We start from the raw sequence: 13600 nt of genomic DNA, 5'->3' as shown, positions 1-13600 counted from the left end.
CCTTGAAGCCTTTTCTGACCCCTCCTCCCGTGGGCTCCCAGCTCACCTGGTGCTTCTCTCTCTTGTTTTCTAGAACCCTTTCTCCCCACCTCAGGAACCTGGGTCAGGAACTGCGCCCAATACAAGTTGCATAAGTGAATACGACCACCCCAGGGACTGTCTAAAGGCTGAGGGCAAACCCTGCAGCGTCTTCCTTTCCCTCCCTCTGTCCAGCTCCTCTGGCCAGCCAGGCCCCTGTGGTCATCAAGAGTGCACTCAGCCCCTGCCTCTCCCTCCCCTGCAGGAGAGGATCAGGACTGACTGAGGGGGGCGGTCAGGTGCATCTCAGAGAGAGTGGAGGGAAGCCCTCTGAAGCTGGACTCCATCCGGATTTTCAAGCCCAGACACCAGCCTAGAGCAGATGGGAAGATTTTGAAGGACTGCCTATGCATCCCCCACTCAGGGGTCTCTCATGACACAGGCCCCTCGTGCTCCCTGAGCCCCTTCAGGGAGCCGCAAGCCTGACACCGCACCTGTGGGTGTATGGGGTGGAGGGACTGACAGCGATGAACTCTGTCTGCCCTCTCCCTGGCCTTTACCAGGCCCAGCCTTGCTGCACCTGGGGAAAGATTCTTCCTGCCCTCTGTCTGGCCAAGAGGGCCCTCACAGGGGAGGGGGTGGGGCCTCCCACTCCTCACATGGGGTCACCTATCCCAGCCCTGCCTGCCAGCTCCCCAGCAGGGACTGAGCCTTTCGAAGGGCAGTCCAGCTGAGGTGCCAGAAGTTGCCCTCAGCAGGCCCAGGAGACAGGGACCCAGAGGCTGTAGGACCACAGTAAGAAATACAATGATGGCAAGTGGTTTTTGAAGCCTGGCTTTGTGCCAGGCATGGTGCTAAATGCCTTGCACTCAACATCTCATTATCCTGCCAACAGGCTGTGAGGCAGAAGCCGTCGTCTCCGGGCGCCTGGCGGACGTGGCCGAGGCTCAGAGAGAACTCCCTTGTTAGGTGAGGCGGATCTCACCCAGGACTGTCTGGCCTCAAAGATTCTGAACTTTTAACTTAGATGTTATGCTTCTGTGGACCAGGTTGGTAAAGGATGGGAGATGTAGGGAGGAGAAAAGAGGTTATAGCATTTTTTTTTTTTTAAATAAGGTTAGGGGACACTCAGCACATTTTGGAGAATGAAATTAAAAGGAAATCTAGGTTTTGGTTGGAGTGTGTCCCACCAACACTCCCCGCAACCGCCTTGCTCCCAAACCCACAACCAGCAGCCTCGATACTCCAGGGGTTCTGGGTGACTTTTTCTTTCTCGGTTCCAAAGTTAAATCAAGTGTAAACAAGCAAGTGCTTTAAATAATGCTCCCTGAGGTGTGACCTTAATCTGCATCCTGTCTAGACTTTCTAATGCCCCTGCAGGAGCACGTGGATCTTATCAGTGTCTACATTTTTGACAAGCAATAAGCCCACACTTATCTGGGCTGATGGCTCCGGGTGCTTTCCGCAGCTAGTCGGTAATTTCAGATGTTGTGGGAGGGAGTTCTTGGTGGAAGAATCACACTTTCAATCCAAAATTAAAGCTCAATTTGGTCTAATTGTCCTTGATTTTATCAGTTGCATAAAATGGCTGATTCCATATGCAAAAATAAATAAATAGTTGTGCAGCTTCGAAATCCCTTCTTCTTGGGGACAGATCCCACTAAGTTCTTTGCTGTCTCTCAAGCTATTTTCATCCACCAAACAGTGCTGATCTTTCTCTATCCTTTTCTATTTTCTCTCCTTTCCCTGCGCTTCCCCCAGCCCTTACCAAAAAAAGAAAAGCCTAGTGTCTTTCTCTCTCTCTGTGTCTATCTTCTCTGTCTGTGTCTTGTATAATTTTAGAATGGAAGTTCCTTAACCGCAAGAATAGTTCCTTCATGAGATGATGACACCCAGAGATCTGGCAATGCCTATTTAAATGGTAAATTGGTAAAATTGAAATAAAGAAAAATAATAAAAGCAGTCATTTATTTCTCTAGCTATAGTTTATTTCCAAAATCCAGCAATCAAGACCATATTTTGGGCCTGGAATAAAGAGGCAGAGACTGTCCCAAGCCTCTGTTGGGAGAATGCCTTCCAAGAACAGCCAAAGATTTATCCTCAAGACAGTGAGCGTGGTGGAAGGTGCCCAGCCGCAATGGCCAGCAGCCCTGAGGTCTAGCCCACCTCTGGCTCCAGGCAGCTGTGTGACTTTGGGTAAGCCCCTTCAGCTCTCTGGCACTCAGGTTCCTACCTGGGAAACTGAAGGGCCACGGTATGGTCTGAGATGCGTTCCAGTGGTGGCCCGAGTGCCCCAGGAGGGAGGAAGGAGGTTGGCAGTGACCCAGAGGACACAATGGAGGCCCAGGCAAGGCCGTGGCAGGAGGGATGGAGAGGAGCAGAGAATTTTAGAGAAATTTGAGACGTAGAGTGAACAGGGCCTGGTGCCCAATGGGTGCAGGGTGGGGAGAGAAAAGCATGGAGAGACACGCCTTGGGGACCCAAGAGGCTGTGGAAGACATAGATCAAGATGGCAGTGGGGGTTTGTGGGGCACAGCCCAGTGGTAGAGTGCATGCTTGGCATGCACAAGGTCCTGGGTTTAACCCTGAGTGCCTCTGATAAGGGGGAAGAAAGAAAGATGGCAGTGGGAGTGGAAAGTGCCAGATTTCCCATCCTGAATATGACCTTGCCTGAGTGACTACCTTCTACTGAGTACAATGCAGCAAATATAGATCATAAGACAATACAGCTTCGAGCCTGGTCTCCACAGACTGCGTTACTGCCTCCCGGGACTGTCTAGGAGAAGCTACCTCCAGGACAGAAATGTTCTTCTGCACCGTCCTATGAAGTAGCTACTAACCGGAGAGTAGCACGACTGAAATACGAAATTTTAAATTTTATGTAAGTTTAATGACTTTAAATGTGAATGCGCAGAGCCACGGGCGGATTGTGGCTCCTGTGGAACTGGACGGTACTCCTGGAGGCTGCGGCTGAGCGGATGGTTCTGTTTCGGGCCTGGGGTCTTCCATGGGGTCCAGAGGGGGTGAGGAGCAGGATCTCCACTCTGAGGCTCTAAGGAAGAACATACTGTCTACCCTTTAAAGGAAAACGCCAGGGCTGCGGGGAAGCTCGGATAGCATCTGGCCCAGCGGCTTCTTTGCAGGGGAGGCAGCTGGGTCCAGCAGGCACAAAGGGTGCTGGGAGTGCAGGCTGGGTGGCGGGAGGTGGGGCAGGTGGGGGCAGAGAAATGGGAAGACTGGCCCTGCCCCCACGATCCTGCTGATATGGAAAGAGGGAAGGCTTTAGGACCAGAGCATAAGATGGAGCACAGAGTTGGAGAACCGATGAAAAGAGAAGGAAAAGGAAACTCATGGAAACTCCTCCCATGGAGACCCCCACAGGGCACAAGCCAGCTTAGAACCTGGCAGAACTCTGGGGGAAGGGCTGGCCTGAAGCCTGAAGAGCTCCGTGGTGAGCAGGGGAAGGGAGAGCAGGTCCTGCCCAGAGTCCCTGCTCCAGCTCTTTTCTGCCTGGCTCTGCTCCCAGCATGGGTCCTGCAGGCCGATGCCCCAGAACCACCGACCTCAGGTCCCAGGCGCCAGCCCAGCTCCCACCCACTGGGAAGCCTGGCAGGTGCCAGGGTCCGAGAAGTGAGTAGGGAGGCTGCCCAGCGGGCAGGAAGGGGCTCTGCCCAGCGCAGTTCTTACACCGAGTTCCCATCCCTGCTGGGATTGGAATTGATGCTGCAGGGATGGTAAACACAGTTTTTTTTTTTTCCTATTCTGATGAATCACTTTTAAACTAAGAATAGGTATATAAACTAAATAAACACGTTTATACTGTATAGCACAGGGAACTATATTCAATATCTTGTAGTAACTTATAATAAAAAAGAAAATGAAAATATGTATGTATTTGTATGACTGAAATATTATGCTATACAGCAGAAATTGACAAAACATTGTAAACTGACTATACTTCAATTAAAAAAATGAAAAACAAAAAATAAAATAAGAATAGGGCAGTGGTAGCTGGTTGATTTTGGCCTTGAAACTAAATAGCTCTGTGTCTTTATTCAGCTGGGGGCCTTTTCCTATTACTATATTCCTTTCTTGGGAGAAACCTTGTTCTTGCCAAGGCAGAGACATGGATGTCAGTGTGGGCAAGCGTGTGCCAAGTCCTGCTTGCCACTTATGCCCTGGTCATCAGGGCCGAGGCTGGGAAAGAAGTGGGTTTTCCTACCAAACACTGAAGACAGGAGTTCTGGTAGGGTCCCCACATCACTCACTGGACAGGGGCTTCACAGGGCCATGGAGCCTGCTGTGGTTCCCTTTTCCCCACTCACCCATCCACGCACCTACCCATCCATCAATCTGCCCATCTGTTTATCCACTCACCCAACCAACTACTCATCCACCCACACAACTATCCATCCATCCACCCACCCACCCATACATTCATCTACCTACCCACCCACTCATTCATCTATCTACCCACCCACCTACCTACCTACCCATTATCCATCCACTCATTCATCCATGCATCCACCCACCCACCCATCTATCTATTTCGTAAAAATCCTCCAGTGTCCTGAGTTTATGCTTTCACCTGTAGGGATATTATCACCAAACATGACACAAGAAATTCATTTTGCAGTTTACACACCCCAACTCTGTTTCTTTCACTGCTGGGTGTGTCTGTACTTTTAAGCTTACTGCCTAACTGTCTTCCTCAGGAAAACATTCTAAAGTCATGAAGATTGAAGAAGGGAAGGGGAGAGGCATGAAGGATGTGTGAGAGGAGCACTAACACCTCCCTGGGTGACTAAAACAGGAAATGTGCCCACATATTTTGCACAGAGGTTGAGTTCTTTTAGATTTGGCTCAAGAAAAGGCCACTTTCTGTCCTTGGACTCAAGCCAGTTTTGCTGTCCGTGGCCCAGGCAGGAAGCCGTCTTTGGGAGCAAACAGGGATAAAGGGGCGCATGTGACACGCAGCCACCCCACCGTCACCCCTGCCAGGGAGGTGCCGTGCAGACGCAGATAGAACCTGGGGAACAGGGAAGCGGGTGGGTGTGCTCTGCCTGGTGTTCACCCAGATCCAGCTCTCACTCTCACCAGGCACGGAGACTGGCTCTCACGTTCCTGAGAAAGTTTGTCAGTTTACTCACGTTCTGTTCCCGAGCAGCCAGGCAATGTGTGGTCTTAAATAACGAAACTGTACAAATGGCAGTGCAGTCTCAAAGGAAATGCCTCGCCTGGGAAATAATCTCACCGTGCCAATTGTGGGATGATCATTTTCCACACCGAAAACACACTTGAAAATGTTGGCTTTTCAGACACATCAACAGTGGAAATGCAAATCCATCTGCAAGTGCAGAGAGAGAGAGAGAAGAAAAAGCACCTCTCTTCAGATGGCAAGTCGGGACGCCCCGTGTGTTCTCAGCAGAGTTTGCAGCGTTTGCCTCGCAGCTCAGGAAGGCTCTGTGCTTTGTCAGAGGGGCTGGTCCCCTAAAGGTTGGACACCTTTACTCAGCTGCCCCGGAGACCTGGCTCTGGTGTGGTGATCAGCCCCTGGCATGATGGGCTGAGTTGTTCAAACCTCTCTCCTTCCCTACAAATCTGCAGGGCCAAAGGGACTGGCTTCCTCCTATCACGTTTTCTGCTCTTGCTTATTTCATTTTGCTGCCTGTGGTGAGTCACTAGAGCCAATCTGTATTCAAATTCAAAGCCAAGCTGGCCTCCCTCGGCAAGGGGGAAAGCGTGTGTCCATCTGTAACACTGTCACACAGGTCCTCTCTTCAGAGATGGTCTGGACGTGGCGCGCACCAGCTAGAGCCGCAGCTCTCCCATCGCAGCAGCGCCCACTGTGCTCCTTCGCCTGCTCCCGACATGTGCAAGTGGGAAGTTGCAAACGTGCTCCTTTCACACATCCTCCTCTGACCACAGCAAAGTCTCCGTGGGTTCATTACTGCTTTGTCTGTAACTGCATCATCCCCCAAATCTCACCAAAAGCTAGTCTGTGCCCTGATGCTGTCTGACAAGGAGAATTAATTTTCTTCTCATTGAGATGTACAAAACTCCCAAGCCAAAACCTAGTGACTCTCTTCGGTTGGTAGAGAAGTAAGAGCAGATGCAGTCATCACCAAATGTGACTCACAGACAACAGGGATATCCTTTGTGACGGGGAGGCTGCCCTGGCTCAGAGTCTACAGATCAAGCCTTGCTTCAGAGAGCATCTGTTTGCAAAGTTGAGTTTACCTTGGTGCCTCAGCACAGCACTTTCCATTAAAACTCAACAGGGGCTTCTGATTCCAGACAAAACAGACTAAGAGCATTCTACCTGTTCCTCCTACTAATTACAGCTAAAAACCCTGGACCAAACTGCATAAGGCACTAACTACCAGAGGACTCTGAAAGATGCAGGAAGGAAGACAGGAGAGATCTGGGGATTTGAGAATAACTCAGAGGTGAGGGTGTGTGTGTGTGTGTGTGTGTGTGTGTGTGTGTGTGTGTGTGTGTGTGTGTTAAAAAGACCATCTTTCCCCATTGCATGGTCTTGGCACCTTTGCCAAAAATAATTTGATCGCACGTGTGAGGGTTTATTTTTGGACTTTATTCTTTTCTGTTGGTCCATATGTTTGTCTTTTTGCCAATACTACACCATTTTGATTACTATAGATTTGTTCTGGCTTTTAAGGGTCCCATATGGAATATATGATGTTAGGTTGGGTTTTTCTATTTCTGTAGAAAAGTCATTGGGATTTTGATAAGAATTGCATTGAATCTGTAGATCATTTCAGGTAGTGTTAATATTTTAATAAAATTAACTCTTCCAATCCATGAACATGGGATGTGTTTCCAGGTATTTACGTCTTTAATTTCTTTCAGCAATGTTTTGTAGTTCTGATTGTTCAAATCTTTGTCTTCCTTGATTAAGTTAATCCTTAGATATTTTATTCTTTTTGATGGAATTATTTTTGTAATTTAATTTTCAGGTTGTTCATTGTTTGCATAGAAAAATGTAACTGAAGTGAAGAGGGCATAGCTTAGCAGTAGAGCACATGCCTAGCATGTGTGAGGTCCTGGGTTCAATCCCCAGTGCCACCATTAAAAATAAATAAATAAATAGACCTAATTACCCCCAAAAAATAAATTTCTAAAAATGCAACTGATTTTTGTGTGTTGCATTTGCATCCGGTTACTTTCATGAATTCTTTTATTAGTTCTAACATTTGTGTGTGTGTGTAATCCTTAAGAGTTTTCTACATTAAAATCGTATTTTCTGTGAACAGAGATAATTTCACTTTTTCCTTTCCAAATTGGACGCCTTTATTTCTTTTTATTGCCTAACTGGTTTGGCAGTGTAAGTCACTGGACAGAAAAGGAGTAGCTGCTAGAGACAAGCCCCACGGGGCGGGGCGGGGGGGGGGTGCGTAACCATACACCATCCTGGAAGAATAGCATACAGGAGCCTGGAGAAGGAGAGGAGTACAGCATTTGCCCTGGGAAGGGGAGGGAGTGAGAATTAACTGAATGTGCATGAACTTTAAGCCATGCTCTGGGCATCAGTGGGAGGGGGTCACCTTCTTCTCCGTCCCAGTGCTTTCTGAGTCACCCTTCCATGGAATAGGCCCTGGGAACTGAGCTCGGCAACACTCTCCAGGCCCTCCCTGTAGGAAAGGCATCTCTGGCCCCTGGAAAATGAAATGTGGGAGAGGGGCAGCTGGGATAGGCCTCCTTGAAGGACGAATCCTTGGTGGCTCACTGCTTAACTTCCCAGGGCGCTCGCAGGGAGGGCGTGACAGGCATCAGGCAGCTTTTGCCTGACGTTAAGTCCAGGGCTCTGATTTTAGAAGGAAATAGGATGTGCAGGGAGGGAAGGATCAGGCCCGTTGGGGGTTGGGCATTTACATATGGACGTGCAAGGCTGAAGACAGCTCAAGGCAGAGGACTTGCAGAGAGGCTGCAAAGTCTGTGTTCAGCCCTTTGTGCAAGGAAACAATGGGAAGGAAACAGCTCTTCTTTTCCCAGGTGTCATTGTAGCTCCGACTGGTGACATTTCCACTGAGCGAGTCCTCCTCCCCGCCAGGCTCATTTGCACGTCCCTGCGTGGGCTCCCGCCCTCTGCTGTCCTGGGGCACCACAGAGGATGGGCTTATGATGAGTTTCACGGCTTCCAAATGGAGTGGAGATTTGTTTGTGTTGTTTTGCTTCTGCGAGAGAAGAAATGACATCTCATCTCCTTTCTCTTGCCCTCTCTGTCTCTCGGCAGTGGGCTGGGTCTCCCAACTCTGTCTTGTTGGGGCCGTCACACCCCAAGGTGGCCGAGGGGCGAGCTCCAGCCACACTCGGTTTGGCTGGGGCCTTGCTGGTGCTCGTACAACTGGAAGCTTCACCACGCTCCTCTCTCGGCTTGAGAGAGGAATTTAAATTAAACCTCATTTAGCCGGGTGCTCCCTTTTGATTTATCGGCAGATGCCTCTTGCTGTTTGAGCCTTGTTAAATTGCTAGCAAACACTTCACTGACCAGCTGTTCCTATTAAGCAGGAAGAGCACTACGGAGCAGGGTCAATCCCCTCGCACTTTGGATGGTTCTTATATGTCATCCCTGTGGGGCGGCCGCAGGGACGGTCTTACCCCTGCCCCCTGGGAGCCTGCTGGTTAATGGCAGTGACGGATTCTTATGCCTGTGGGTGGGGAGAGGCGGGGGCAGGCTGCTCTCGTCAGGGGCACGTTGCTCTGTTCTGCATGCTTCAGTCCTGCCGAGCTAGACTCCGGTTAAAGGCAAAGTCCTGACGCCCAGCCCCTGGGCTGACGTCCGGTGGGTACCTGCCCTTTGGATGACAAGCTGAGCTCACGTATAATGTTCTCCCCCATTGCCAGCCAAGGATGTGGCTTTGCTGAGCCAGAGCTAGCCGAGCAAACCCCGGGCAGATGCAGCTTATTGTGCGTAACCCATTCCCCAGAGGAAGGGGGGCCGTGCGCTTTCATCAACCATCTCACAGTCACTCCAGCCACGTGTACTGAGCGTCCCCTTTGTGAGAAGCCTGGGGCTGTCCACTTGCGTGGGCTGAATCTGCATGCAGGTGAATAAAAGAGTCCCTATCTTCCTGGTGGACCCAGCCCTGTGTAAGGCCAAGGTCTGGGCAAGCCTCCACACGCAGCTCCGCCTCCGCTCCCCTCCTCTGGGGGCGCCTTGTGCAGTGCGGGAGCTGCTCTACTGCGCTGGGCCCCCTCAGTCACTACTAGCACTGGGGGACTGTGACTGGCTGCCTAGGATTTTTTCCTTCACAATGTGCTTTCCCCACTCCCCAGTGCATCCTCATGCCCTCCTGTCTCCTGCACGCACTCCCTTCTCTTTCCCCAAACTGGAGCCCCACCAGGTCATGAGCAGCCCCTTCCCTGGGGGCTGAGTACAGTTCAGAGGGGCCTGTGGATGCCCTGAGTGAGGCTACTTAACGCTGAGCTTAGGGTCTGGCCCTGGATCAGGGCTTTGTGGGGCTCGTGCGCCCGACCTGGGGAGCAGGGAAGCCCTGCTTCTGAGTGCTCGGTGGCAATGGTGGTGGTGGTCCTGACACGTGGACCCAGTGGGACCCAGGAAATCACAGCCTCCATCACTGTCCTTACCTGAGAGTCTTGCTCAGCGTGGCAGAGGCATCACTTTGGTTTTCAAAATTTCAGCAAAATGTCTCAAAGGCAAGATCCCTGGACTATGCTGCCTCCTTGAGCTCAGCCTGGGGCCCCTCCCCCAGCAGCTATGGACCCCGGAGCCAGGGCGAGGAATGGCCTGGGGGGTTTGACTATGTCTTGGGAGTCTGGCCACATCCTGGCCCAGGTCTGTCTCAGAGAGACACTCCACAAAGATACTTTAAGACCCAATAATGGGTCAGAATATCTACCCCAAGCCCCTCCCTTTCCTGTGCCCTCACAACACAAAGACAGGCAAATGAAAATGAAGCCTGAGCCAGGAGGGCTCCTGGATGGAACCTGTCCAGGGACAGTGGCGTCTTCCCTCATCTCATGGTCAGACCTTCGAGGAGGGCATGGGGCTGTGAAAACCCCAGACTCCTGAGCTCATTCATATGATTCAGCCTGAGTCTCTGCGGCCAAACCTCTTTTCCTGCATCCTCGTCACACCCATGCCACTTTCCTGAGAAGCCACAGCGAGGCACTGGCAGTGGTCCAAGGGTGTGTGAAGCGGTGGCTCTCAGGTTGCCCAGGGAGCCCTCTCTGACGATGCTCAGGATTTTACTGACCTTTCTGGTGCCCACAACAGGCAGCCCCGATATTGTCAGAGGAGAACTCCTCCTTCCCCTTTGCCCCTTATACACAGTGGAATCTACTCACTCACCTAATGCAAGCCTTATTCTTCCATCTTGATAACGGTTTTTACTATTGGATTATTTTTGCTCTCTGCTTTGTGAACGATGTTCTCCCAAAGATATCCAGATTTTTTGCTGCCTTCCTCAGCCAGGAGTCATTCAGCAGCTTGGCCCACACCCACCCTGACCTGCACTGAAGCTGCTTTACTCGCTCAGAGCAACCTATTAGTCCGGTTTGGATGATTTTCCGAGGGCAGTTCCAGGCATTTTCCCCTCCTAAAACTCACCTGCAGTTTCACTGTCCACTCCTGGCTTTGAAATATTTTTTGCGGTTTGATCCCTTTTGCTCAACAGTTCCTCTGAGAACCACCGCCCCCCCCCATCAGCATTGTTGTAAGTAGCGAAGTGTGTTCTGGTCTGAGAATCAGGCTTCCTGTCTGTACCCTATAGGCTCCGTTTTGCTGTACTTTTCTCTCTTTTCCGTTGGCTCTAAAATAAATTTGTCCCTCAGGTACAGGGGAGGGAGGGACAGAGTTTCAGTCTCCTGCCTTCCCCCCATTTGCAAGCACACCAGGTTCACAAGACAGCACAAAAGTTTTGGGCCATAGAGTTAGACTAGGGTTGAATCTCAGCCCCTTTCTAGCTGTGTTACCTTGGGCAACTTAATTAACCTCTCTGAGCCTCATGTCTCAGCATGAAATGGGGATAAAAATCTTTGCTTCAGAGGACACCCAAACAACACAAAATGGAGCCCGTTGATGGCCAGGTGATGGAGGGATAACTTACTTCCCAGGCTCCCTGGCCTCCCTTTGCTTCCTAATCTTCATAATAAAAACAAGAAAAGCCCCTAAAAATGTACTTTTAAAAGCTGAGCTGGTTGTACATCCATGTCCACAGGAGCATTATGAACAACAGCCGAAGGGTGGACCAAGTGTCCATTGACAGATGAGTGGATAAACAAGATGTGGTATATCCATACAATGGAGCAGTATTCAGCCTTTAAAAAGAGTGAAATTCTAACACTCGCTACATGGATGAACCTCGACGATGTTATAGTAAGTGAAATAAGCCAGTCACAAAAAGATGAATACTGTATGATTCTACTTATACCCAGACTAGTCAAATTTACAGGTACAGAAAGTAGAATGGTGGTGGCAGGAAGCTGGGGAGGTGGGCAAAAATGGGGGAATTATTGTCTAATGTATGGAGTTTCAGCTTTGCAAGATGAAAAAAAATCTAGAGATGGCTGATGGTGATGGTTACACAACCAGGTGAATGTACTTAACGCCACTGAACTCTACACTAAAACATGGTTCAGATGGTAAATTTTACATTCTGTGTATTTTACCATCACTAAAACCCAGAAAGATGACCTGGCCATGCTTTTCAGTTAGGTTGTCTTTTCACTGTTGCCAGTTGAGAGGAAACATTTTATTTTACTTAAATCTTTATCATGGCAATAATACCTGCACCCCAGTCTAAATAGCCAAATAGTGCTGAGCTGGAAAGCAGCCGTCCCCTCTGTGGTCCAGCCTCATCGCCTGCCTCCTAGTCACTGTACATTTTTTAGCTGGGCAATAGAGCTGCCTCTAAAAACCTGGGGACAGTCGGAGCAGACCATTCCCAGGCAGGCCCTGGGACCAAAGCTGTGAGGAGGTAATTGAAAAATCAGAGGCCATGCCAGGCTCTCATCTCAGGGCAGAAGCTGGGCTGGGGAAGAAGAGGCTGCAGCATATTGGCAGCGAGGTAGCAGCAGAGGGACCATGTGCTTCTGGGCTCCTTCCAGTTATGTGAGCCCACAGAAATCCCTGGTGTTGCCTAAGCTAAAAGAAGCAGGAGAAATGGAGGTATGTTGGGAGGAGATGCAAAAAATGGCATCAGTGAGGGGGCTCAGGGGCAACGAGGGCATTTGTGAAAAGCTGGGATGGATCCTGATAATAGTGTGTCAGCAGGACTCTTACTGCGTGCAGGTGCCGTTCTGAGTGCGCTCGGCATGTGAACTCATTCAGTCTCCACCATGACGCTACGAAGCAGGCACGGCTCTCATCCCCATTACACAGATGTGGGAGTCGAGGCAGAGGGATTGGTGAGCAGCCCAACCAAGGTCACACAGTTAAGGAGGTAACAGAGCTGAGTTCAGGCCCAGGCCGTCCAACTCTGGAGTACACGCTCCCACCCCAGCACTAAGAGGACGAGAAGAAGAGAGAGCAGAAGCCTGGCCCCCAGGAGCCTCACAGGCAGGGCCAGGTGCAGCCATCGGAAGTGCCTGGGTCCTAGAAAGTCGGCAGAGGACCAGGGAAGTGCTGGAGACGGGACCCAGTGGAGGTAAAGAGGGAGCTAAAGTCTTCCGGGGATTCCAGGAGCCTGGGATCTGGCGCTGAGGAGGCTGTGAAAAGGGACCACGAGGGAACAGGGCTTTGGGGATGGGGAGACAATGCTGGGGAAACAGGAGAAGATGCTTTAGGGAAGACATCCAGGAAAGAAGAGGAGGCTGAGGACCAAGAGAGGGGTGAGGAGTGGAGGTCAAAGACTGAGTCTTCTATACTGTGCCCTGAGAAGAACTGTGACCTACTGGGAAAGGTCAGTGTCACCGGCAGGGTCAGAAATTTGAGAAAAGACACTGAGCTGGAGCCACAGTGACTGTGGGGTGGGTAACTTCCACCCACTCACTCCTTCTTTCCATCATTTCACTCACCCCTTCGTCCGTCTATCCGTCCTCCTGTGTGAGTCTGGAGGGCTGCCGCAGCAGAGTACCGCAGGACGGGCAGCTTTACCGCAGGAACTTACTTCCTCCCCAGTTGTGGAGGCTGGAGGACTAAGGTCGGCAGAACTGGTTTCCTCAGAGGCCTGTGTCCTTAGCTTCCAGATGGCCTTCCTCTCCCCGCGTCTTCCCAAGGACTCATCTCTGTGTGTCTCCAAATCTCCTCTTCTTGGAAGGACAACAGTCATACTGAACGTGTGAGCACATTTACCTTTATTACCTCTTTGAAGACCCAAATATGATCACATTCTGAGATACTGGAGGTTAGAGCAGCTTCAACATATAAATTTTGAGGGGACACAGTTCAGTCCCTAACATTTTCCTTCCATCCATTTCCCTTTTCATTCATCTACCTGTCCTTCCTTCCTTCCACTCATCCATTGATCTATTCAGCAAATATTTATTGACTGATTACAATAGGGACATAAATGTCAAAGATGGCCCCAGACAGTGTGGAAATCGACAGCTACAACCTGGTTGGGAGAGGACCGGGATGGGGCATTCCAGTGAGGAGATG

General features: G+C 50.5%; 1 long non-coding RNA gene across 1 annotated transcript; it reads right to left on the bottom strand.

Moving 5' to 3' along the window:
* Window positions 1-2973: 2973 nt before the first annotated feature.
* On the bottom strand, window positions 2974-9739 carry LOC140697842 (uncharacterized). The gene is made up of 3 exons (XR_012075210.1): window positions 9628-9739; window positions 5273-5365; window positions 2974-3070 (listed from the first exon to the last, which is right to left on the bottom strand). It is a non-coding gene; the product is annotated as an uncharacterized lncRNA (long non-coding RNA).
* Between the last annotated feature and the right edge of the window lie 3861 nt (window positions 9740-13600).

The sequence above is a fragment of the Vicugna pacos genome, chromosome 8, assembly GCF_048564905.1.
Source record: "Vicugna pacos chromosome 8, VicPac4, whole genome shotgun sequence".
Classification (NCBI taxonomy): Eukaryota; Metazoa; Chordata; class Mammalia; order Artiodactyla; family Camelidae; genus Vicugna; species Vicugna pacos.
This window is presented reverse-complemented; position numbering and strand designations above follow the sequence as displayed.